The sequence below is a fragment of the Ceratotherium simum genome, unplaced genomic scaffold (assembly GCF_057802395.1).
Source record: "Ceratotherium simum simum isolate JZ-2026a unplaced genomic scaffold, ASM5780239v1 HiC_scaffold_47, whole genome shotgun sequence".
Taxonomy (NCBI): Eukaryota; Metazoa; Chordata; class Mammalia; order Perissodactyla; family Rhinocerotidae; genus Ceratotherium; species Ceratotherium simum.
The window spans coordinates 319,691-345,567 of record NW_028261263.1 but is presented as its reverse complement, the minus strand read 5'-3'; the positions used below and the strand labels follow the sequence as shown (position 1 = coordinate 345,567).

Genomic DNA, 25,877 nt, shown 5'->3' with positions numbered 1-25,877 from the left:
TCTTAAGGTGGAAACTTGGGTCATTGCTTTGGTACATTGCATTTTCTCTAATAAATGTGTTGAGTGCCATAAACAGCCTTCTAGATACTGTTTCAACTCTATGCCACAAATAATGACATGTTGTGTTTTCATTTTCATTCAGTAACCAATATTTTCTGATATCCTCTTTGACTTCTTCTTTGGCCCATTGCTTATTTAGAAGAGTATTATTTAATTTTCAAATATTTGGGGGATTTTCCAGACTTTTTTTCTGTTATTGATTTCTAATTTAGTTCCCCTGTCAGAGAACATGCTTTGCATAATTTGAATCTTTTAAAAGCTTATCTGATTTGTTGTATGTCCCAGGATGTGGTCTTGGTAAATGTTTCATTTTGACTTTAAAAAGATACATGTGCTGCTGTTATTGGGTGGAGTGTTCTATAAATGTTATCACGTTTGTTGATAGGATATGAAAGACTTGAACAACATTTACTGATTTTCTGTCTCCTTGTTCTGTCAATTATTGGTAGGGGTGTGGAAATCTCCTATTATAACTTTTTGGATTTGTCTGTTTCTTCTTTTAGTTCCATTGTTTTTTGCTCCTTGCATTTTGAAGCTCTTTTATTAGGTACATAAATGCTTAGGATTGTTACGTCTTCTTGATGAATGTACTCCTTTATCATTATAAAGTGGTCCTCTTTATCCCTGGTAATATTCTTTGCTCTGAAGTCTACTTTGTCCAATATTAATGTAGCCAGATCTTTTGACTAGTGCTAGCATGGTCTATTTGCATCCTTTTACTTTTAGCCTGTTTGTGTCTTTATATTTAAAGTGTTTGTTTTTGTAGGCAACATACACTTGGGTCTTGCTTTTTTATAGTTTGATGATCTCTGCCCTTTTTTTTTTTTATTGTGGCAAAATATACGCAACATAAAAATTGCCATTTTAACCATTATAAGGTTTAGAATTCAGTGACATTAAGTACATTTACAATATTGTGAAACCATTGTGACTCTTCATTTCTGTAACTTTTTCATCATCCTAAACAGAAACTCTATACCCATTACACAATAATTCCCCGTTCTCCCTTCTCCCCTACCTTCTGTCTTATGAATTTGCCTATTCTAGGTACCTAAGATGAGTGGAATCATATAGTATTTGGCGTTTTGTGTCTGGCTCATTTCACTTAGCATGTTTTCTAGTTTCATCCATGTTTAGCATATATCAGAGTTTCATTCATCTTTAAGGTTGACTAATATCCCATTGTATGTGTTTATCACATTTTGTTTGGACACTTGGGTTATTTTTACCTTTTGGCTATTGTGAATAATGCTGCTGTGATCATTGGTGGACAAGTATCTGTATGCCACATCAATGCTTTGGGTGTATACCTGTGAGTGATTCCTGCTTTCATTTCTTTGGGTATATACCTATGAGTGGAATTGCTACATCATATGGTAATTCCATGTTGACCTTTTTGAGGAACTGCCACACTGTTTTCACAATCTCTGCCTTGTAATTGGGGCATTTAGAACGTTTACGTTGAATGTGATTATTGATATGGTTAGATTTAAATCTGTCATCTTACTGTTTGTTTTCTGTCTCATCTGGTTTTTGTTTCCGTTCTCCATTTCTTCTTCTTTTGGTTTAAGTATTTTTTATGATCTCGTTTTATCTCTTTTTTTAGCCCTTTAACAATTAATTCATTCAACCATCAATTTCTTCACTTTGTGTCCTTGGCTCATACAGTCCTCCATTCGTTAGCTTTCTGATCTTGGGAAAATGACTTAAACTCTCCTAAACTCGAAAGAACTGGAGCTTCTTGCATTACACCACACTGCTCCCTACCATCTCTATCCTCTGGTCATTTCTGTATGAGAGCTGAAATAAGGCAGAGTGTCACCTTGTTTGACCTCAACTGGAACGTGTGTGTTGATAGACTGAAATTTTTCACTGCTCTGCTCATGTTTGCGAATGACCATGAGAATGCTGCAAATACTGATTTGGGATTCCAAAAAAATTTTAGTGAGTAGGTGAATTCACAAATATGGAACTTGTAAATAATGAAGATCAGCTATATATGTACCACATAGGGTGGTTGTGTGGGTTAAATCAATTAATACAAGTTCAGTTCTTCAAACAATGCCTTAACACAGACTCATTTGATGTTTCAGAAATTTATTTGGTAAGTTAGTTTTTAGTAGTTTGTGTGTCCAGGTATAAGTGAGGATATTTTTATGTCTAATTTTTGGTGACATTGCATAGTGTAGAATTGTGCTCTTTTCATGTGGTGAAATCCAGGTTTCCTACCCTGCTTTTTTCCTGTCACTCGTCTACTTCATTTAGTCCTTTTTTTTTTTTTTTTTGCAAACATGCAGGCATGGCTTTAAGGGCAGGAAGGATTAATAATGAACAAAAGCGATGTTGCTCCCTGACCCTACATTCTGCTTTCTTCACTATGATGTTTTTTTTTTGGAGCTGGCTACTACATTTTTTAGGCAGCTTTATTGAGATATGATTCACATACCAATACAATTCACCCATTTAAAGTTTATAATTCAGTGGTTTTTTTTTAATATATTCACAGATGTGTGTAACCATCACCACAGTAAATTTTAGAATATTTTCATCACCTCAAAAAGAAGCCTGAACCCTTCAGCTACCATCCCTTTATCCCTTTATCCCCGGACCCTGTTTACCCCATCCCTAAGCAACCACTAAGCTACTTTTTTGTCTCTATAGATTTCCCTATTCTGACTTTCCTATGAATAGAATCGTATAGTATATGGTTTTTTTTTTGGCTGGCTTCTTTCACTTAGCATTATATTTTCAAGGTACATTTATGTTGTAGCATATGTCAGTATCTCATTCTTCTTTATGACCAAATAATGTTTCATTGTGTGGATATACCACATGTTGTTTATCTGTTTGTGTGTCAATGGACGTTTGGGTTGTTTCCACCTTTTGACTATTATGAGTGATGCTGTTACATTCATGTACAAGTTTCTGTGTGGACACGTTTCCATTTGTTGGATATATACCTAGGAGTAGAATTGCTGGGTTACATGGTAGCTCTATGTTTAATTATTTGAGAAACTGCCAGACTATTTTCCAAAGTGGCTGCAACATTTTACATTCCTGTAGCAGTGTTTGAGGGTTCCAGTTTCTCCACATTCTCACTAACACTTGTTATCTAACTTGTTAATTTTAGCCATTCTAGTGGGTATGAAGTGGTATCTTATTGTGGTTTTGATTTGCGTTTCCCTTACGACTAATGATACTGAGCATCTTTTCATGTGCTTATTGGCCATTTGTATATCTTCTTTGGAGAAATATCTGTTCAGATTCTTTGCCTATTTTTAAATTGGGTTGTCTTTTTATTACTGAATTGTAAGAAGTTTTTTTGGGGGGAGGAGGTGGGGAAGATCAGCCCTGAGCTAACTTCTGTTGCCAATCCTTCTCTTCTTGCTGAGGAAGATTGGCCCTGGGCTAACATCCGTGCCCGTCTTCCTCTACTTTATACGGACGCAGCCACAGCATGACTTGATACGCGGTACTTTGGTCTGTGCCTGGGATCAGAACCCATGAACCCTGGGCCGCCAAAGTGGAGCGCGCGAACTTAGCCACTACACCACCGGGCTGGCCCCAAGAGCTTTTCAATATGTGTTCCGAAGACAAGGTCCTTATTAGATATATGATTTGCAGATATTTTTCCCATTCTAGATTGTCTTTCCACCTTCTTGATAGTGTCTTTTGAAGCATAAAAGTTCTTAATTTTGATGGTGAAGTTTAACTTATTTATTCATTTATTTAGTTGCTTCTGCTTTTGGTGTCAGATCTAAGAGTCCATTGCCAAATACAAGGTCATGAAGATTTATGCCTGTGTGTTCTTCTAAGTGTTTTATAGTTTTAGGTCTTCAATTTAAGTGTATGATTCCATTTTGAGTCAACTTTTGCTTATGGGATAAGGTTAGGGTCTAACTTCATTCTTTTGCGTATAGCTATTCAATTGTCACAGCACCATTGGCACCCTTGTGAAAAATCAGTTGACCATAGGTGTATAGGTTTATTTCTGGTCTTTCAGTTCTGTTCCATTGATCTGTATGTTTGTCCTTGTAGCAGTACCACACTGTCTTGACAACTGTTGCTTTGTAGTAACTTCTGCAATTGGGAAGTATGAGTCTTACACTATTTATTCTTCTTTTTCAGAATTGTTTTGTTAGTTGTAGCTTGTTGCCTTAGAATTCCGTATGAATTTAGAATCAACTTCAGAGTATAAGTTTTGCATTTCTTTGGTTAATTTATTCCTGGTTTTGGATACTATTGTGAATGGAATTGTTTTCTTAATTTTACTTTTGGGTTTTTCAATGCAAATGTATAGAAATTCAGTTGGGTTTTGTATATTGATCTTGTATCCTGCAACCTTGCTGAACTCATTTATTACTTCTAATAGTTTTTGGTAGACTCCTTAGGATTTTCTATATACAGGATCACTTCATGCAAATAGAGATAGTTTTACCTCCTCCTTTCCGATATAGATGCCTTTTATTTCTTTTTCTTGCCTAATTGCCCTGGTTAGAACCTCCGCTACAATTTAGAATAGAAATGGCAAGAGTGGAAATCTTTGTCTTGTTCCTAATCTTAAAGGGAAACCATCCAGTATGTCACCATTAAGTATGATGTTAACTGGAGATTTTTTGTAGATGCCCTTTATATTGAGGAACTTCCCTTCTGTTCCTAGTTTATTGAGTTTTTTTTAAATCATGAAAGCGTGTTGGATTTTGTCAAATGCTTTTTCCTACATCTGCTGAGATGGTCTTGTGATTTTTTGTTTTCCATTCTATTTGTATGATGTATTACATTAATTATTTTTGGATGTTAAACCAACTTTGCATCCCTAGGATAAATCCCACTTGGTCATGGTGTATAATTCTTTTTATATATTGCTAGATTCAGTTTGCTAGTATTTTGTTGAGGACTTTTACATCCATGTTCGTAAGAGATATTAGTCTGTAGTTTTGTTTTCTTTCTTTCTTTTTTTTTTGGTGAGGAAGATTAGCCCTGAGCTAACATCCGTTGCCAATCTTCCTCTCCTTGCGGAGGAAGATTGGCCCTGGGGTAACATCCGTGCCCATCTTCCTCTATTTATTTTTTTTCATATGGGACACCGCCATAGCATGGCTTGACAAGCGGTACATCAGTCCATACCCGGGATCCAAACCTGTGAACCCTGGGCCGCCACAGTGGAGCGTGCAAACTTAATCTCTACGCCACCAGGCTGGCCCCTGTAGTTTTGCTTTCTTGTGACATTTTTGTCTGACTTTGGTATCGGGGTAATATTAGTCCCATAAAATGTGTTGGAAAGCGTTTCTTCCTCTTCTTTTTTTTTTTTTGGAAGAATTGGTGTTAATTCTTCCTTGAGCGTTTGGTAGATTTCAGCGGTGAAACCATTTAGGCCTGGGCTTTTCTTTGTGCATAGTTTGTGGATTACTGATTCAATCTCTTCACTTATTATAGGTTTATTCAGATTATCTTGAGTCATTTTTGTAGTTTGTGTTTTTCTAGTAATTTGTGTATTTCATCTAAGTTATCTAATTTGTGTACTATTATTCATAGTATTTGTTTATAATCCTTTTTGTTTCTGTAAGGTTGGTAATCTTGTCCTCTCTTTTTCTTTCTTTTCCTCCAGTTTTGTCTCTTTTTTTTATTGATGTTTTAATAGTTTTTAACATTGTGAAATTTTGGGTTGTACGTTTTTGTTGGTCCATCACCATATATATGTCTCCCTTCACCCCTTGTGCCCACCCCCCACCCCCATTGCCCCTGGTAACCACAATACAGTTTTCTCTGTCCATGTGTTGGTTTATATTCCACATATGAGTGAGATCATACAGTGTTTGTCTTTGTCTTTCTGGCTTACTTCATTTAACATAATACCCTCCAGGCCCATCCATGTTGTTGCAAATGGGACGATGTTGTCTTTTTTTATGGCTGAGTAGTATTCCATTGTATATATATACCACATTTTCTTGATCCAGTCATCAGTCGAGGGACACTTAGGTTGCTTCCACTTCTTGGCTATGGTGAATAATGCTGCAGTGAACATAGGGGTGCATAAGGCCCTTGGGATTGTTGATTTCAGGTTCGTTGGATAGATTCCCAGTAGTGGGATAGCTGGATCATAGGGCATCTCTATTTTTAATTCTTTGAGGAATCTCCATACCGTTTTCCATAGAGGCTGCACCAGTTTGCATTCCCACCAGCTGTGTATGAGGGTTCCTGTTTCTCCACATCCTCTCCAGTGTTTGTTGTTTTTTGGCTTGGTGATTATAGCCATTCTAACGGGCGTGAGGTGATATCTTAGTGTTGTTTTCTCTCTTTTGTTTTTGATTCAAGTAATTTGAATCTTCTCTCTTTTTCTTGGTCAGACTGGACAGAGGTTTGTCAATTGTGTTGATCTCTTCAAAGAACCAGCGTTTTCTGATTTCCCTTTAGATTTCTTCTTCGACTCATTGGTTATTCATGAGTGTGTTGTTTAATTCCCACATATTTATGAATTTGCCAAATTTATTCCTACTATTGATTTCTAATTTTATTTTATTATGGTTGGAGAACATACTTTGTATTATTTTTATGCTTTTAAATTTATTGGGGTTTGTTCTATAGCCCAACATTTGATCTGTTCTGGAGAATGTTCCCTATGTACTTGAGAATGTATATTCTGTTGTTGGATGGAGTGCTCTGTAGAAGTCTGTTAGATCTGGTTGGTTTGTAGTGTTGTTCAAGTCGTCTATTTCCGTGTTGATCTTCTGTCTAATTGTTCTATACATTATTGAAAGTGGGGTATTGAAGTCTCCAACTATTGTTGAATTGTCTGTTTTCATTTCCATTAAAAGTTTCATGTATTTCAATGCTCCGTTAATAGATGCATATATGTTTTTAATTGTTATGTCTTGAACTATTGACCGTTTCATCATTATAAAATGTCACTCTCTCTGGTATTCTTGTTTTAAAGTCTGTGTTGTCTGATGTTAGTGCAGCCACTCCAGCTTTCTTGTGGTTGCTGTTTGCATGATATTTTTCCCCATCCATTTACTTTCAGTGTTTTTGTCTCTGTGACTCTCGTGTGTCTCCTGTAGACAACATATAGTTGGATCATGTTTTTTTTAAATCCAATCTAACAATCTTTCCCTTTTGATTGTTCAATCTATTCACATTTAATGTTACTGATAGAGTTGGATTTACATCTGCCATTTTAGTTTTTGTTTTCTATATGTATTTTCTAATGTAGCATTTTAATTTCATTAGTGATCTTTTAGTTTTTTTTTTTTTGAATTTTTTTAAGTAATTGCTCTAGGGTTTACTATATACGTCTTATCAGCTTTAGATTTGTACTAGCTTAATTTCGGTAATATGTAGAACCTTTACTGCTATGTAGCTTGATTCCCATTTTCCCTTTTTTTTTGGTATTGTTGTTATATGTATTATATCTGTTAATGTTACAAACTCAACATTGCATTGTTATAATTATCATTTTACCATCCGCAGTCATTTCCTTAGCTCACTGCAACTTTGCTTCCATCCACCTCCTTTTGGGCTGTTACTAGGAAATCTATTACACTTATATTAAATTGTGCGTTTTAAGCCATGATACGTTGTGTGATATTATTTTATACAATTGGTTTTTAAATCAGTTAAGAATAGAAAGGATAAAAAATATGTATAATTACCTTTACTGGGGTCACTTGTTTTCAGCCTGAAGAACTTTCTTTAGTATTTCTTGTAAATCAGGTCTACTAGCAATGAATTCTCTCAATTTTTGTTTATCTGGCAAAGTCTTTATTTTTTCTTCATTTTTGAACAGTACCTTTCCTGAATATAGAATTCTTGGTTAACAGTTTTTTCCTTCAGCACTTTCTATGTGCTATCCCACTGCCTTCTGGCCTCCATTGTTTTGTCCCAAACTAGCGTGGGGCAAAAGGAGAATTTACTGGCTCATAGAATTAAAGAATAGGTTTACCAACCAAACTGCAGGAAGAGGGATTTAGCTGTACTCAAAAACCACCGGAACCAGGGACTTAAATCTGCTTCTCTCATTGCGGACTGGCAGCAAGTCCCATTCTCTTTCAGCTTTCAGCTATCTGGGAGGGACTGCCTTGCCTTCCTATGGTTCTCAGTTCAAAAATGCTGGGCAAGGACTCTCAATGGCCCAATTTGCCCAGCTGTTCAATCACCTACCTTGTGTGTGGTCTTACAAGAACACAGCACCTCCTAGGGGAACCAAATACTTGATGAGGAGGGCCTGTTTCCAGAAGAAATGAGGGACTTCACAATAGACACAGTACTCCGGAATAGTTCTGGCTGTCCTTAAGTAAAACATGGGCTAACCATTTCTCTTAATTTCCACACCAGCAGTTTAAACAGTTTAAAGAAGTTTAAAGTGGCATCAGACCACAGAGGAAGGGGCAGTAAATATTTGCACACCAGGTAGCACGGAGAAATACTTTCATAAAGGCCTCTTGAGGTGAGCCTTGAGGACTGAGCGTGATTTGTCAAGCCAAGAGGGGATTCCATGGAGAAACACTTCCAAGCTTGAACAAATGGACATAAATCTCTCTTCTTCCAGATCTCTTTGTATATGCTTAAAAAAAGGATTTGAAGCCATCAGAAAATAAAGGCTAAAAGCATCCTGTTAGTGTAAGGACAGAGCATTAAATGATCTTGACTTGGACTGAAACACAGCAGTATGAATAAGCAAGTAACTTAACCCCTTTACAGCTCGGCTTTCTCATCTGTTACATGAAGATGATAATATGTAACACTCTCAGAAGGTTCACGTGACAATTAAATGAGATAATCCCTTAGCCAAAGCTTTAGTACGTGGTAAGCGCTCAAATAAATGCTGGAGAGTGATATCAGCAATTATTTTATACTCATAAATGTAGCTGGAAGGTTGAATTAGATGCTAAATGCCGGCTAGATCCCATTTTATAACTAAAGGGAGTTACGCAAACCAAACCAGCCATCATTCGTGTAAAATACCTAAAAATATTCCTTTTCATAGTCCAAGTACGTACTGTGGCACAAAACCGGGAGAAACCAGGACATAGAAATAATGAGTGTGTTTAGATGCTTTGATTCTACTCTGAATTGAGATGGGTGAGAAAAAGGAGGTGATCAAACCGGCAAGGAAGACCTACCTCCCCGGGCGCCTGCGGAGCACGGGGATCCCGCCCCAGTGGAACCCGAGGGCTGGGGAAGCAAGACGCCGGCGCAGCCCGGGATTCCCCGCGACTCACATGAGGTCGACCTCGGGCTTCAGGGCTGGCCCCACTGAAGGCTAACGCCGCAAGCGAGGCCAGCCGCAGAACCCCGAATCCGACAACCAGCCCGGCCCGGAGCCTCCTTCCCGGCTTCCCCTGCGGCGGCGGCGCCGTGACATCACTTCCCGTCGACGGCGCGCACGTGGGAGGAAGTCCCGGTGCCGCGGCTGCCGCTCCCGCCTGTCTCCTCTGGTTACGTTCGTCCCGGGCCGCGCCGCTGCTGTGGGAGGCCCGGCTTTCTTCGCCGGCTCAGCCGCAAGTCCCCGTCCGTCGTTGTCAGCTGCGTGGAAGAGAAGGTGAGGAGGTGCCTGGCGGCAAGCCCGGAGCCCCAGCGCGTCTCGGCCACGGCCCTCGGGACCCGCCGCCTGTCCCCGGGGTGCCGTCCCGGGCCCCGCGCTGCCCTGTCGGCCCCGCGGGCGGCCGCAGCCCGACACGCGGTTGGTCGCCGACACTCGTTTCGGGGCCCTGGGAGAGCAGCCTCGGCGGGCGAGGGCCGAGCGGGTCTGAGCTCGCTGGAGGGCTGCTCCTCCCTGCCCGCTTTTTCCGGCCCGGAAGGCCCCGCCCACGGCCTTGTTTCCTCTCGGCACAGCGCGTTTCGGGTTTCAGAACAGGCTCGAAGGTGTTGGGCTGCACACGCCTGGTCCGCTGAGTTAGCTGGGTAGCAGGGGCGCACCTGTTGATCCCAGCCTCTCACAACCTTGTCAAGTAACCCCCCGCGGCGAGCTTTTTGTTGTTTACTGCCCGTGCTTGAAAGGTTTTCTCCTGGTGTGAAAGGACTTTTGTTGCTGTTTTAGAGCCTGCGGTGAAAGCAGCATCTTAGAAACGTCTAGGACGAGATAGAAGTCTCCTAAGTGCCCCCTTCTCTAGGTGCCCGACTGCTGGACAGAATGCTTGTTGAAATTTTCAGAATTCCTGGATGCACTTAAATACTTTGTTGTTTGTTTGTTAATGTATATGTCGACTTCTGGCCATTACTGAGTTTTCTCTTTATCGTTGCCGTGATCCCGTCCGAGTTCGATTTTGTGCTTAGAATTTCTGGATTGGGAAGGTTCAGCGGCGCTTCATGCCCCTCGCCCCTTCGTTTTTGAAGGAAGTGCCCGTCAGTCACAGTGAACTGCATTCTTTTGCTGAGGTTGGTGAGATCTTGATTTTTACTTAGCTCCTATCCAGGAGGAACCGAAAGCCTTGTTTTGACGGCAGTTTCAGTATTCCTTGTGTTTTCCCCAAAGAGAAACTGTTAAAGTGAATGCTGGTTTCCTTTGTTTTTAAAACTTCCATCAAACTTGACTTGCATCTCATCCCATTTCTACTCTGTAGAGATAACCATTTTTAACTGTTTTGGTTCTGTCTCTAGATATCATGATTATGCCTGATTTATTGGTTTTGGACCTATCTATTGAATTCTAGCTGTGATAGAAGAGGATTGCGTCACTTATGCGGCATCCCCTGCCCCGTTCCTAACAGTAAATCACTGTCTTTATTTCTTCTCTTGGTAAGCTTTATAACTTTGAGTGATGTGTCTTTTTTATTACATCTTCTATTTAAAGGGTCCCTTGACTTCTCACTGTCTAAGGTTAGGTATTAGCTTTCCTACCTCTGCTGCTCTCACTCTTCACCCCAAGCTTGCCAGCTGTCCTTTTGCCTTGTTGGCATCCCACATTAAACTGTCAGGGCTTTGGCTGTATATGGGATTGTTTTAAGAGCTGAAAAATCAAATAGTATTGTAAATTCTTGTCACTTTCCAGATTCAAGTTATGCTGCGATACTGTTTCTTTTCTTGTGCTACTTTTGTCTTTTTCTTGGTGTTCTCTTTCTGTTTTCCTCTTTATACGGTTCCACATCCAAACTCGCTGTTTTATTAGGTATTCTATCAAGTCCTCTTTCTTCTTGGAGACTCCTTCTTGAGGTCTTTATTTCTGTTGCTGTCACACCTGGTTCTTTAGGCTTGCTGGAAAGCTGCTTCCTGAGATTCTTAAAAATTCCTTTCTTCAGTTGAGGGTACTATTTTCTGATCATCTTTCTTGGCCTAAAGCCTTCCTTGGTTTTTATTCTCAATTGAATTCTTAAGAAATGCTGTGCGGGGTGTGAGTTTTCTGAATCTGTTCTACCCTTGTACACATGAGTGGTCATTAGCTAGGCATCAAGTTTGAGTTTGCAAATTAGTTTCCCTCAAATCTTTGAAAGTGCTGTTCTTTTGACTTGTGTCATCCAGTATTTTTGATGAGTTTTTTTTTGTGTGAGGAAGATCGGCCCTGAGCTAACGTCTGCCAATCCTCCCCTTTTTGCTAAGGAAGACTGGCCCTGGGCTAACATCCGTGCCCATCTTCCTCCACTTTATATGGGACGCTGCCACAGCATGGCTTGCCAAGCGGTGCGTCGGTGCCCGCCCGGGATCCAAACCGGCGAACCCCGGGCCGCCACAGCGGAGTGCTAGCACTTAACTGGTTGCACCACCGGGCCGGCCCTTTGATGAGAAGTTGAATGTTAATGTGATTTATTTATTTAACCGATACTTATGTAGTATTTAACACATACCAGGCACTGTTCTAGGCACTTTATAGATTAATTTATTAAATTCTCATAACAACCACATGACTGCTACTCCTTACTACTATTATTATTACAGATGAGAAAACTGAAGCACAGAGGGGTTAAGTAATGTACTCAGGGTCACTTGGCTAATACACGGCAGAGCCATTGTCAAAATCAGGAAGGCCATGCTCTTAATTTCTATGTTCTGCTTTCGTTCTTTTGTAGTTGATCTATTTTTCTTTCGGAATTTTTTCAAGATCTTTCTCCTTGGTAGTCTAAGTGTTCATGATTATGTACTTAGGTATAGATTTTTTTAAAATTTCAGTTTATTTTGATCGGTGCTTGGCTGACTCTGAGGCTGAGGACTTGTGTTCTTCAGTTCTAGGGAATGCTCCTTGATTGTTTCTTGACCTCCTTTTTCACTGCCCTCTCTGAACTCTGGATCCTGGTCCTCCTAGACTGATTTATTTTTCTTTCATCTCTCTGTTCTCCCCCTCCTCTCCTCCTCCTCTTGCAGCTTTATTGAGGTATTATTGACCTACAACAAACTGCACATATTTAAAGTGTACAGTTTAATACATCTTGAGATATGTGTACATCCATGAAACCATCACCATAATCAAGATAATGAGCGTCACCTCTAAAACATTCCCTCTGGCCCTTTGTTATTCCTCCCTACAACTGTGTGCTGCCTGTCGTTAGTCAACCACTGATTTATTTCTGACTCTGTAGATAAGTTTTCATTTTCTACAATTTTATATACATGGAATTATATAATATGTACTCTTTGTTTTACCTGGCTCAGTTACTTTCATTCAGAATAATTATTTTGAAATTCGCCCATGTTCTTACATATATCAATAGTTCATTTCTTGTTATTTTTGAGTAGTATTCTGTGTTGTGCATGTATCACATTTTGTTTGTTCCTTCACCTGATTGAGGAACATTTGGATTGTTTCCAGTTTTGGGCTATTAAACAAAAAAACTTCTGTGAACATTGGTGTACAAGTCTTTGTGTGGACATGTGCTTTCATTTCTTTAGAGAAAATACTCAGGAGTGAAATGGTTGAATTGTGTGGTAGGTGTGTGATTAGTTAAAAACTTGCCAAGCTGTTTTCCAAAGTGGTTGTACGATTTTACATTGCCGCCAGCATGTGTGCAGGTTCTAGTTGCTCCACTCCCTCTCCAGCACTTAGTCTGGTTAGTCTTTTTTAGTTTTAGCCGTTCTAGTCTAGTGTTATCTCGTTGTCGTTTTGATTTTCATTTGCCTGATGACAGATGATGTTGACCATCTTTTCAGGTGCTTATTTGCGTGCTGTATATCTTCTCGAGCAAGGTGTCTATTCAGATCTTTTGCTCATTTTTAAGTTGGGTTGTTTGTCTTATTGAATTGTAGAGTTTCTTACGTGTTGATATATCTTTTGCAGATATTTTCTCCTACTCTGTGGCTTACCTTTTTACTTCTTACCAGTGCAAAGAACAGAAGTTTTTAATTTTAATGAAGTCTGGTTTATATATATATTTTTTATATTTCCGCTCTTTGTATTGTATTTAACAATCTTTGCCAAAGCCAAGGTCACTAAGATTCTCTCTTGTGTTTTCTTAGAGATGTTTTATAGTTTTAATTCATCCCATGGTTTCTGTTTTTAGTTTTTTAATATGATGAATTACATTGATTTTGAAATGTTAAACTCGCCTTGCATTCCTTGGGTAAATCCCACTTGGTCATGGTATATTATTTTTATATACTGTTGGATTCAATTTGCTAAAGATTTCTTGATTTACATTTTTACATTTATGTTCAAAAAGGATATTTGTCTGTAGTGTTCTTGAAATGTCTTTGTCTAGTTTTAGTTTTTGAGTAACCTTGGCCTCAGATTGAGCTGCGCGGTATATACCCTCCCCAGTTTTCTGGAAGGGTGTGTCTAGAATTGGTGTTATTTCTTGCTTAAATATTTGGTAGAATTCACCAGTGAAGCTTTCTGGGCCTGAAGTTTTGGGGGAAGCTTTTTGTCTACAAATTCAATTTCTTTAGTAGATATAGAGCCATTCAGATTATCTATTTCTTTTTGAATGAGCTGTTGTAATTTTTAACTTTCACAGGTTTTGTCCATTTCATCTGAGTAGTCAAATGTGTTGACAAAAGTTGTTCATAGTATTCCTTATTATCCTTTTCCTATTGATAGCAAATGTGGTGATGTCACCTCTCTTATTTCTGATACTAATTTTGTCTTTTCTCTTTTGTTCCATTAATAGTCTGGCTAGACTGATCTCAAAGAACTAGCTTTTGGTTTCATTGATTTTTCTCTGCTGTTTTTCTGGTTTCTTTTTCATCAACTTCTGCTCTTATTTGTTTCTTATGCTCACCTTGTGTTTAGCTTGCGTTTCTTGTCCTTATTTCTTAAGGTGGAAGCTTAGGTCATTGCTTTGGTACATTGCATTTTCTCTAATAAATGTGTTGAGTGCCATAAACAGCCTTCTAGATACTGTTTCAACTCTATGCCACAAATAATGACATGTTGTGTTTTCATTTTCATTCAGTAACCAATATTTTCTGATATCCTCTTTGACTTCTTCTTTGGCCCATTGCTTATTTAGAAGAGTATTATTTAATTTTCAAATATTTGGGGGATTTTCCAGACGTTTTTTCTGTTATTGATTTCTAATTTAGTTCCCCTGTCAGAGAACATGCTTTGCATAATTTGAATCTTTTAAAAGCTTATCTGATTTGTTGTATGTCCCAGGATGTGGTCTTGGTAAATGTTTCATTTTGACTTTAAAAAGATACATGTGCTGCTGTTATTGGGTGGAGTGTTCTATAAATGTTATCACGTTTGTTGATAGGATATGAAAGACTTGAACAACATTTACTGATTTTCTGTCTCCTTGTTCTGTCAATTATTGGTAGGGGTGTGGAAATCTCCTATTATAATTTTTTGGATTTGTCTGTTTCTTCTTTTAGTTCCATTGTTTTTTGCTCCTTGCATTTTGAAGCTCTTTTATTAGGTACATAAATGCTTAGGATTGTTACGTCTTCTTGATGAATGTACTCCTTTATCATTATAAAGTGGTCCTCTTTATCCCTGGTAATATTCTTTGCTCTGAAGTCTACTTTGTCCAATATTAATGTAGCCAGATCTTTTGACTAGTGCTAGCATGGTCTATTTCCATCCTTTTACTTTTAGCCTGTTTGTGTCTTTATATTTAAAGTGTTTGTTTTTGTAGGCAACATACACTTGGGTCTTGCTTTTTTATAGTTTGATGATCTCTGCCCTTTTTTTTTTTATTGTGGCAAAATATACGCAACATAAAAATTGCCATTTTAACCATTATAAGGTTTAGAATTCAGTGACATTAAGTACATTTACAATATTGTGAAACCATTGTGACTCTTCATTTCTGTAACTTTTTCATCATCCTAAACAGAAACTCTATACCCATTACACAATAATTCCCCGTTCTCCCTTCTCCCCTACCTTCTGTCTTATGAATTTGCCTATTCTAGGTACCTAAGATGAGTGGAATCATATAGTATTTGGCGTTTTGTGTCTGGCTTATTTCACTTAGCATGTTTTCTAGTTTCATCCATGTTTAGCATATATCAGAGTTTCATTCATCTTTAAGGTTGACTAATATCCCATTGTATGTGTTTATCACATTTTGTTTGGACACTTGGGTTATTTTTACCTTTTGGCTATTGTGAATAATGCTGCTGTGATCATTGGTGGACAAGTATCTGTATGCCACATCAATGCTTTGGGTGTATACCTGTGAGTGATTCCTGCTTTCATTTCTTTGGGTATATACCTATGAGTGGAATTGCTACATCATATGGTAATTCCATGTTGACCTTTTTGAGGAACTGCCACACTGTTTTCACAATCTCTGCCTTGTAATTGGGGCATTTAGAACATTAACGTTGAATGTGATTATTGATATGGTTAGATTTAAATCTGTCATCTTACTGTTTGTTTTCTGTCTCATCTGTTTTTGTTTCCGTTCTCCATTTCTTCTTCTTTTGGTTTAAGTATTTTTTATGATCTCGTTTTATCTCTTTTTTTAGCCCTTTAACAATTAATTCATTCAACCATCAATTTCTTCACTTTGTGTCCTTGGCTCATACAGTCCTCCATTCGTTAGCTTTCTGATCTTGGGAAAATGACTTAAACTCTCCTAAACTCGAAAGAACTGGAGCTTCTTGCATTACACCACACTGCTCCCTACCATCTCTATCCTCTGGTCATTTCTGTATGAGAGCTGAAATAAGGCAGAGTGTCACCTTGTTTGACCTCAACTGGAACGTGTGTGTTGATAGACTGAAATTTTTCACTGCTCTGCTCATGTTTGCGAATGACCATGAGAATGCTGCAAATACTGATTTGGGATTCCAAAAAATTTTAGTGAGTAGGTGAATTCACAAATATGGAACTTGTAAATAATGAAGATCAGCTATATATGTACCACATAGGGTGGTTGTGTGGGTTAAATCAATTAATACAAGTTCAGTTCTTCAAACAATGCCTTAACACAGACTCATTTGATGTTTCAGAAATTTATTTGGTAAGTTAGTTTTTAGTAGTTTGTATGTCCAGGTATAAGTGAGGATATTTTTATGTCTAATTTTTGGTGACATTGCATAGTGTAGAATTGTGCTCTTTTCATGTGGTGAAATCCAGGTTTCCTACCCTGCTTTTTTCCTGTCACTCGTCTACTTCATTTAGTCCTTTTTTTTTTTTTTTTTTTGCAAACATGCAGGCATGGCTTTAAGGGCAGGAAGGATTAATAATGAACAAAAGCGATGTTGCTCCCTGACCCTACATTCTGCTTTCTTCACTATGATGTTTTCTTTTGGAGCTGGCTACTACATTTTTTAGGCAGCTTTATTGAGCTATGATTCACATACCATACAGTTCACCCATTTAAAGTTTATAATTCAGTGTTTTTTTAATGTATTCACAGATGTGTGTAACCATCACCACAGTAAATTTTAGAATATTTTCATCACCTCAAAAAGAAGCCTGAACCCTTCAGCTACCATCCCTTTATCCCCTGACCCTGTTTACCCCATCCCTAAGCAACCACTAAGCTACTTTTTGTCTCTATAGATTTCCCTATTCTGACTTTCCTATGAATAGAATCGTATAGTATATGTTTTTTGTTTTTTTTTTTTTTGGCTGGCTTCTTTCACTTAGCATTATATTTTCAAGGTACATTTATGTTGTAGCATATGTCAGTATCTCATTCTTCTTTATGACCAAATAATGTTTCATTCTGTGGATATACCACATGTTGTTTATCTGTTTGTGTGTCAATGGACGTTTGGGTTGTTTCCACCTTTTGACTATTATGAGTGATGCTGTTACATTCATGTACAAGTTTCTGTGTGGACATGTTTCCATTTGTTGGATATATACCTAGGAGTAGAATTGCTGGGTTACATGGTAGCTCTATGTTTAATTATTTGAGAAACTGCCAGACTATTTTCCAAAGTGGCTGCAACATTTTACATTCCTGTAGCAGTGTTTGAGGGTTCCAGTTTCTCCACATTCTCACTAACACTTGTTATCTAACTTGTTAATTTTAGCCATTCTAGTGGGTATGAAGTGGTATCTTATTGTGGTTTTGATTTGCGTTTCCCTTACGACTAATGATACTGAGCATCTTTTCATGTGCTTATTGGCCATTTGTATATCTTCTTTGGAGAAATATCTGTTCAGATTCTTTGCCTATTTTTAAATTGGGTTGTCTTTTATTACTGTATTGGAAGATGTTTTTTTGGGGAGGAGGTGGGGAAGATCAGCCCTGAGCTAACTTCTGTTGCCAATCCTTCTCTTCTTGCTGAGGAAGATTGGCCCTGGGCTAACATCCGTGCCCGTCTTCCTCTACTTTATACGGACGCAGCCACAGCATGACTTGATACGCGGTACTTTGGTCTGTGCCTGGGATCAGAACCCATGAACCCTGGGCCGCCAAAGTGGAGCGCGCGAACTTAGCCACTACACCACCGGGCTGGCCCCAAGAGCTTTTTAATATGTGTTCCGAAGACAAGGTCCTTATTAGATATATGATTTGCAGATATTTTTTCCCATTCTAGATTGTCTTTCCACCTTCTTGATAGTGTCTTTTGAAGCATAAAAGTTCTTAATTTTGATGATGAAGTTTAACTTATTTATTCATTTATTTAGTTGCTTCTGCTTTTGGTGTCAGATCTAAGAGTCCATTGCCAAATACAAGGTCATGAAGATTTATGCCTGTGTGTTCTTCTAAGTGTTTTATAGTTTTAGGTCTTCAATTTAAGTGTATGATTCCGTTTTGAGTAAACTTTTGCTTATGGGATAAGGTTAGGGTCTAACTTCATTCTTTTGCGTATAGCTATTCAATTGTCACAGCACCATTGGCACCCTTGTGAAAAATCAGTTGACCATAGGTGTATAGGTTTATTTCTGGTCTTTCAGTTCTGTTCCATTGATCTGTATGTTTGTCCTTGTAGCAGTACCACAGTGTCTTGACAACTGTTGCTTTGTAGTAACTTCTGCAATTGGGAAGTATGAGTCTTACACTTATTTATTCTTCTTTTTCAGAATTGTTTTGTTAGTTGTAGCTTGTTGCCTTAGAATTCCGTATGAATTTAGAATCAACTTCAGAGTATAAGTTTTGCATTTCTTTGGTTAATTTATTCCTGGTTTTGGATACTATTGTGAATGGAATTGTTTTCTTAATTTTACTTTTGGGTTTTTCAATGCAAATGTATAGAAATTCAGTTGGGTTTTGTATATTGATCTTGTATCCTGCAACCCTGCTGAACTCATTTATTACTTCTAATAGCTTTTGGTAGACTCCTTAGGATTTTCTATATACAGGATCACTTCATGCAAATAGAGATAGTTTTACCTCCTCCTTTCCGATATAGATGCCTTTTATTTCTTTTTCTTGCCTAATTGCCCTGGTTAGAACCTCCGCTACAATTTAGAATAGAAATGGCAAGAGTGGAAATCTTTGTCTTGTTCCTAATCTTAAAGGGAAACCATCCAGTATGTCACCATTAAGTATGATGTTAACTGGAGATTTTTTGTAGATGCCCTTTATATTGAGGAACTTCCCTTCTGTTCCTAGTTTATTGAGTTTTTTTTTAAATCGTGAAAGCGTGTTGGATTTTGTCAAATGCTTTTTCCTACATCTGCTGAGATGGTCTTGTGATTTTTTGTTTTCCATTCTATTTGTATGATGTATTACATTAATTATTTTTGGATGTTAAACCAACTTTGCATCCCTAGGATAAATCCCACTTGGTCATGGTGTATAATTCTTTTTATATATTGCTAGATTCAGTTTGCTAGTATTTGGTTGAGGACTTTTACATCCATGTTCGTAAGAGATATTAGTCTGTAGTTTTGTTTTCTTTCTTTCTTTTTTTTTTTTTGGTGAGGAAGATTAGCCCTGAGCTAACATCCGTTGCCAATCTTCCTCTCCTTGCGGAGGAAGATTGGCCCTGGGGTAACATCCGTGCCCATCTTCCTCTATTTATTTTTTTTCATATGGGACACCGCCATAGCATGGCTTGACAAGCGGTACATCAGTCCATACCCGGGATCCAAACCTGTGAACCCTGGGCCGCCACAGTGGAGCGTGCAAACTTAATCTCTACGCCACCAGGCTGGCCCCTGTAGTTTTGCTTTCTTGTGACATTTTTGTCTGACTTTGGTATCGGGGTAATATTAGTCCCATAAAATGTGTTGGAAAGCGTTTCTTCCTCTTCTTTTTTTTTTTTTTTTTTTTGGAAGAATTGGTGTTAATTCTTCCTTGAGTGTTTGGTAGATTTCAGCGGTGAAACCATTTAGGCCTGGGCTTTTCTTTGTGCATAGTTTGTGGATTACTGATTCAATCTCTTCACTTATTATAGGTTTATTCAGATTATCTTGAGTCATTTTTGTAGTTTGTTTTTCTAGTAATTTGTATATTTCATCTAAGTTATCTAATTTGTGTACTATTATTCATAGTATTTGTTTATTATCCTTTTTGTTTCTGTAAGGTTGGTAATCTTGTTCTCTCTTTTTCTTTTTTTTCCTCCAGTTTTGTCTTTTTTTTTTTTTTATTGATGTTTTAATAGTTTTTAACATTGTGAAATTTTGGGTTGTACGTTTTTGTTGGTCCATCACCATATATATGTCTCCCTTCACCCCTTGTGCCCACCCCCCACCCCCATTGCCCCTGGTAACCACAATACAGTTTTCTCTGTCCATGTGTTGGTTTATATTCCACATATGAGTGAGATCATACAGTGTTTGTCTTTCTCTTTCTGGCCTACTTCATTTAACATAATACCCTCCAGGCCCATCCATGTTGTTGCAAATGGGACGATGTTGTCTTTTTTTATGGCTGAGTAGTATTCCATTGTATATATATACCACATTTTCTTGATCCAGTCATCAGTCGAGGGACACTTAGGTTGCTTCCACTTCTTGGCTATGGTGAATAATGCTGCAATGAACATAGGGGTGCATAAGGCCCTTGGGATTGTTGATTTCAGGTTCGTTGGATAGATTCCCAGTAGTGGGATAGCTGGATCATAGGGCATCTCTATTTTTAATTCTTTGAGGAATCTCCATACCGTTTTCCATAGAGGCTGCACCAGTTTGCATTCCCACCAGCTGTGTATGAGGGTTCCTGTTTCTCCACATCCTCTCCAGTGTTTGTTGTTTTTTGGCTTGGTGATTATAGCCATTCTAACGGGCGTGAGGTGATATCTTAGTGTTGTTTTCTCTTTTGTTTTTGATTCGAGTAATTTGAATCTTCTCTCTTTTTCTTGGTCAGACTGGACAGAGGTTTGTCAATTGTGTTGATCTCTTCAAAGAACCAGCGTTTTCTGATTTCCCTTTAGATTTCTTCTTCGACTCATTGGTTATTCATGAGTGTGTTGTTTAATTCCCACATATTTATGAATTTGCCAAATTTATTCCTACTATTGATTTCTAATTTTATTTTATTATGGTTGGAGAACATACTTTGTATTATTTTTATGCTTTTAAATTTATTGGGTTTGTTCTATGGCCCAACATTTGATCTGTTCTGGAGAATGTTCCCTATGTACTTGAGAATGTATATTCTGTTGTTGGATGGAGTGCTCTGTAGAAGTCTGTTAGATCTGGTTGGTTTGTAGTGTTGTTCAAGTCGTCTATTTCCGTGTTGATCTTCTGCCTAATTGTTCTATACATTATTGAAAGTGGGGTATTGAAGTCTCCAACTATTGTTGAATTGTCTGTTTTCATTTCCATTAAAAGTTTCGTGTATTTCAATGCTCCGTTAATAGATGCATATATGTTTTTAATTGTTATGTCTTGAACTATTGACCGTTTCATCATTATAAAATGTCACTCTCTCTGGTATTCTTGTTTTAAAGTCTGTGTTGTCTGATGTTAGTGCAGCCACTCCAGCTTTCTTGTGGTTGCTGTTTGCATGATATTTTTCCCCATCCATTTACTTTCAGTGTTTTTGTCTCTGTGACTCTCGTGTGTCTCCTGTAGACAACATATAGTTGGATCATGTTTTTTTTAAATCCAGTCTAACAATCTTTCCCTTTTGATTGTTCAATCTGTTCACATTTAATGTTACTGATAGAGTTGGATTTACATCTGCCATTTTAGTTTTTGTTTTCTATATGTATTTTCTAATGTAGCATTTTAATTTCATTAGTGATCTTTTAGCTTTTTTTTTTTTTTGAATTTTTTTAAGTAATTGCTCTAGGGTTTACTATATACGTCTTATCGGCTTTAGATTTGTACTAGCTTAATTTCGGTAATATGTAGAACCTTTACTGCTATGTAGCTTGATTCCCATTTCCCCTTTTTTTTTGGTATTGTTGTTATATGTATTATATCTGTTAATGTTACAAACTCAACATTGCATTGTTATAATTATCATTTTACCATCCGCAGTCATTTCCTTAGCTCATTGCAACTTTGCTTCCATCCACCTCCTTTTGGGCTGTTACTAGGAAATATATTACACTTATATTAAATTGTGCGTTTTAAGCCATGATACGTTGTGTGATATTATTTTATACAATTGGTTTTTAAATCAGTTAAGAATAGAAAGGATAAAAAATATGTATAATTACCTTTACTGGGGTCACTTGTTTTCAGCCTGAAGAACTTTCTTTAGTATTTCTTGTAAATCAGGTCTACTAGCAATGAATTCTCTCAATTTTTGTTTATCTGGCAAAGTCTTTATTTTTTCTTCATTTTTGAACAGTACCTTTCCTGAATATAGAATTCTTAGTTAACAGTTTTTTCCTTCAGCACTTTATATGTGCTATCCCACTGCCTTCTGGCCTCCATTGTTTTGTCCCAAACTAGCGTGGGACAAAAGGAGAATTTCCTGGCTCATAGAATTAAAGAATAGGTTTACCAACCAAACTGCAGGAAGAGGGATTTAGCTGTACTCAAAAACCACCGGAACCAGGGACTTAAATCTGCTTCTCTCATTGCGGACTGGCAGCAAGTCCCATTCTCTTTCAGCTTTCAGCTATCTGGGAGGGACTGCCTTGCCTTCCTATGGTTCTCAGTTCAAAAATGCTGGGCAAGGACTCTCAATGGCCCAATTTGCCCAGCTGTTCAATCACCTACCTTGTGTGTGGTCTTACAAGAACACAGCACCTCCTAGGGGAACCAAATACTTGATGAGGAGGGCCTGTTTCCAGAAGAAATGAGGGACTTCACAATAGACACAGTACTCCGGAATAGTTCTGGCTGTCCTTAAGTAAAACATGGGCTAACCATTTCTCTTAATTTCCACACCAGCAGTTTAAACAGTTTAAAGAAGTTTAAAGTGGCATCAGACCACAGAGGAAGGGGCAGTAAATATTTGCACACCAGGTAGCACGGAGAAATACTTTCATAAAGGCCTCTTGAGGTGAGCCTTGAGGACTGAGCGTGATTTGTCAAGCCAAGAGGGGATTCCATGGAGAAACACTTCCAAGCTTGAACAAATGGACATAAATCTCTCTTCTTCCAGATCTCTTTGTATATGCTTAAAAAAAGGATTTGAAGCCATCAGAAAATAAAGGCTAAAAGCATCCTGTTAGTGTAAGGACAGAGCATTAAATGATCTTGACTTGGACTGAAACACAGCAGTATGAATAAGCAAGTAACTTAACCCCTTTACAGCTCGGCTTTCTCATCTGTTACATGAAGATGATAATATGTAACACTCTCAGAAGGTTCACGTGACAATTAAATGAGATAATCCCTTAGCCAAAGTTTTAGTACGTGGTAAGCGCTCAAATAAATGCTGGAGAGTGATATCAGCAATTATTTTATACTCATAAATGTAGCTGGAAGGTTGAATTAGATGCTAAATGCCGGCTAGATCCCATTTTATAACTAAAGGGAGTTACGCAAACCAAACCAGCCATCATTCGTGTAAAACACCTAAAAATATTCCTTTTCATAGTCCAAGTACGTACTGTGGCACAAAACCGGGAGAAACCAGGACACAGAAATAATGAGTGTGTTTAGATGCTTTGATTCTACTCTGAATTGAGATGGGTGAGAAAAAGGAGGTGATCAAGCCGGCAAGGAAGACCTACCTCCCCGGGCGCCTGCGGAGCACGGGGATCCCGCCCCAGTGGAACCCGAGGGCTGGGGAAGCAAGACGCCGGCGCAGCCCGGGATTCCCCGCGACTCACATGAGGTCGACCTCGGGCTTCAGGGCTGGCTCCACTGAAAGCTGACGCCGCAAGCGAGGCCAGCCGCAGAAGCCCGAATCCGACAACCAGCCCGGCCCGGAGCCTCCTTCCCGGCTTCCCCTGCGGCGGCGGCGCCGTGACATCACTTCCCGTCCACGGCACGCACGTGGGAGGAAGTCCCGGTGCCGCGGCTGCCGCTGCCGCCTGTGTCTTGTGGTTACGTTCGTCCCGGGCCGCGCCGCTGCTGTGGGAGGCCCGGCTTTCTTCGCCGGCTCAGCCGCAAGTCCCCGTCCGTCGTTGTCAGCTGCGTGGAAGAGAAGGTGAGGAGGTGCCTGGCGGCAAGCCCGGAGCCCCAGCGCGTCTCGGCCGCGGCCCTCGGGACCCGCCGCCAGTCCCCGGGGTGCCGTGCCGGGGCCCGCGCTGCTCTGTCGGCCCCGCGGGCGGCCGCGGCCCGACACGCGGTTGGTCGCCGACGCTCGTTTTCGGGGCCCTGGGAGAGGAGCGTCGGCGGGGCGAGGGCCGAGCGGGGTCTGAGCTCGCTGGAGGGCTGCTCCTCCCCTGCCCGCTTTTTCCGGCCCGGAAGGCCCCGCCCACGGCCTTGTTTCCTCTCGGCACAGCGCGTTTCGGGTTTCAGAACAGGCTCGAAGGTGTTGGGCTGCACACGCCTGGTCCGCTGAGTTAGCTGGGTAGCAGGGGCGCACCTGTTGATCCCAGCCTCTCACAACCTTGTCAAGTAACCCCCCGCGGCGAGCTTTTTGTTGTTTACTGCCCGTGCTTGAAAGGTTTTCTCCTGGTGTGAAAGGACTTTTGTTGCTGTTTTAGAGCCTGCGGTGAAAGCAGCATCTTAGAAACGTCTAGGACGGGATAGAAGTCTCCTAAGTGCCCCCTTCTCTAGGTGCCCCGACTGCTGGACAGAATGCTTGTTGAAATTTTCAGAATTCCTGGATGCACTTAAATGCTTTGTTGTTTGTTTGTTAATGTATATGTCGACTTCTGGCCATTACTGAGTTTTCTCTTTATCGTTGCCGTGATCCCGTCCGAGTTCGATTTTGTGCTTAGAATTTCTGGATTGGGAAGGTTCAGCGGCGCTTCATGCCCCTCGCCCCTTCGTTTTTGAAGGAAGTGCCCGTCAGTCACAGTGAACTGCATTCTTTTGCTGAGGTTGGTGAGATCTTGATTTTTACTTAGCTCCTATCCAGGAGGAACCGAAAGCCTTGTTTTGACGGCAGTTTCAGTATTCCTTGTGTTTTCCCCAAAGAGAAACTGTTAAAGTGAATGCTGGTTTCCTTTGTTTTTAAAACTTCCATCAAACTTGACTTGCATCTCATCCCATTTCTACTCTGTAGAGATAACCATTTTTAACTGTTTTGGTTCTGTCTCTAGATATCATGATTATGCCTGAGTTATTGGTTTTGGACCTATCTATTGAATTCTAGCTGTGATAGAAGAGGATTGCGTCACTTATGCGGCATCCCCTGCCCCGTTCCTAACAGTAAATCGCTGTCTTTATTTCTTCTCTTGGTGAGCTGTATAACTTTGAGTGATGTGTCTTTTTTATTACATCTTCTATTTAAAGGCTCCCTTGACTTCTCACTGTCTCAGGTTAGGTATGAGCTTTCCTACCTCTGCTGCTCTCACTCTTCACCCCAAGCTTGCCAGCTGTCCTTTTGCCTTGTTGGCATCCCACATTAAACTGTCAGGGCTTTGGCTGTATATGGGATTGTTTTAAGAGCTGAAAAATCAAATAGTATTGTAAATTCTTGTCACTTTCCAGATTCAAGTTATGCTGCGATACTGTTTCTTTTCTTGTGCTACTTTTGTCTTTTTCTTGGTGTTCTCTTTCTGTTTTCCTCTTTATACGGTTCCACATCCAAACTCGCTGTTTTATTAGGTATTCTATCAAGTCCTCTTTCTTCTTGGAGACTCCTTCTTGAGGTCTTTATTTCTGTTGCTGTCACACCTGGTTCTTTAGGCTTGCTGGAAAGCTGCTTCCTGAGATTTTTAAAAATTCCTTTCTTCAGTTGAGGGTACTATTTTCTGGTCATCTTTCTTGGCCTAAAGCCTTCCTTGGTTTTTATTCTCAATTGAATTCTTAAGAAATGCTGTGCGGGGTGTGAGTTTTCTGAATCTGTTCTACCCTTGTACACATGAGTGGTCATTAGCTAGGCATCAAGTTTGAGTTTGCAAATTAGTTTCCCTCAAATCTTTGAAAGTGCTGTTCTTTTGACTTGTGTCATCCAGTATTTTTGATGAGTTTTTTTTTGTGTGAGGAAGATCGGCCCTGAGCTAACGTCTGCCAATCCTCCCCTTTTTGCTAAGGAAGACTGGCCCTGGGCTAACATCCGTGCCCATCTTCCTCC

The 25,877-nt window shown here is 39.3% G+C and overlaps 1 protein-coding gene and 1 long non-coding RNA gene across 15 annotated transcripts in view; one reads left to right on the top strand and one right to left on the bottom strand.

The window, feature by feature from the left end:
• The window catches only part of LOC147911212 (uncharacterized), a 130,082-nt gene that overhangs the window by 41,810 nt on the left and 62,395 nt on the right, over nt 1-25,877 (top strand). The window lies entirely within an intron of this gene.
• LOC147911213 (uncharacterized) lies at nt 6,714-9,669 on the bottom strand. Its single transcript, XR_015551433.1, has 2 exons — nt 9,180-9,669; nt 6,714-7,851 (listed from the first exon to the last, which is right to left on the bottom strand). It is a non-coding gene; the product is annotated as an uncharacterized LOC147911213 (long non-coding RNA).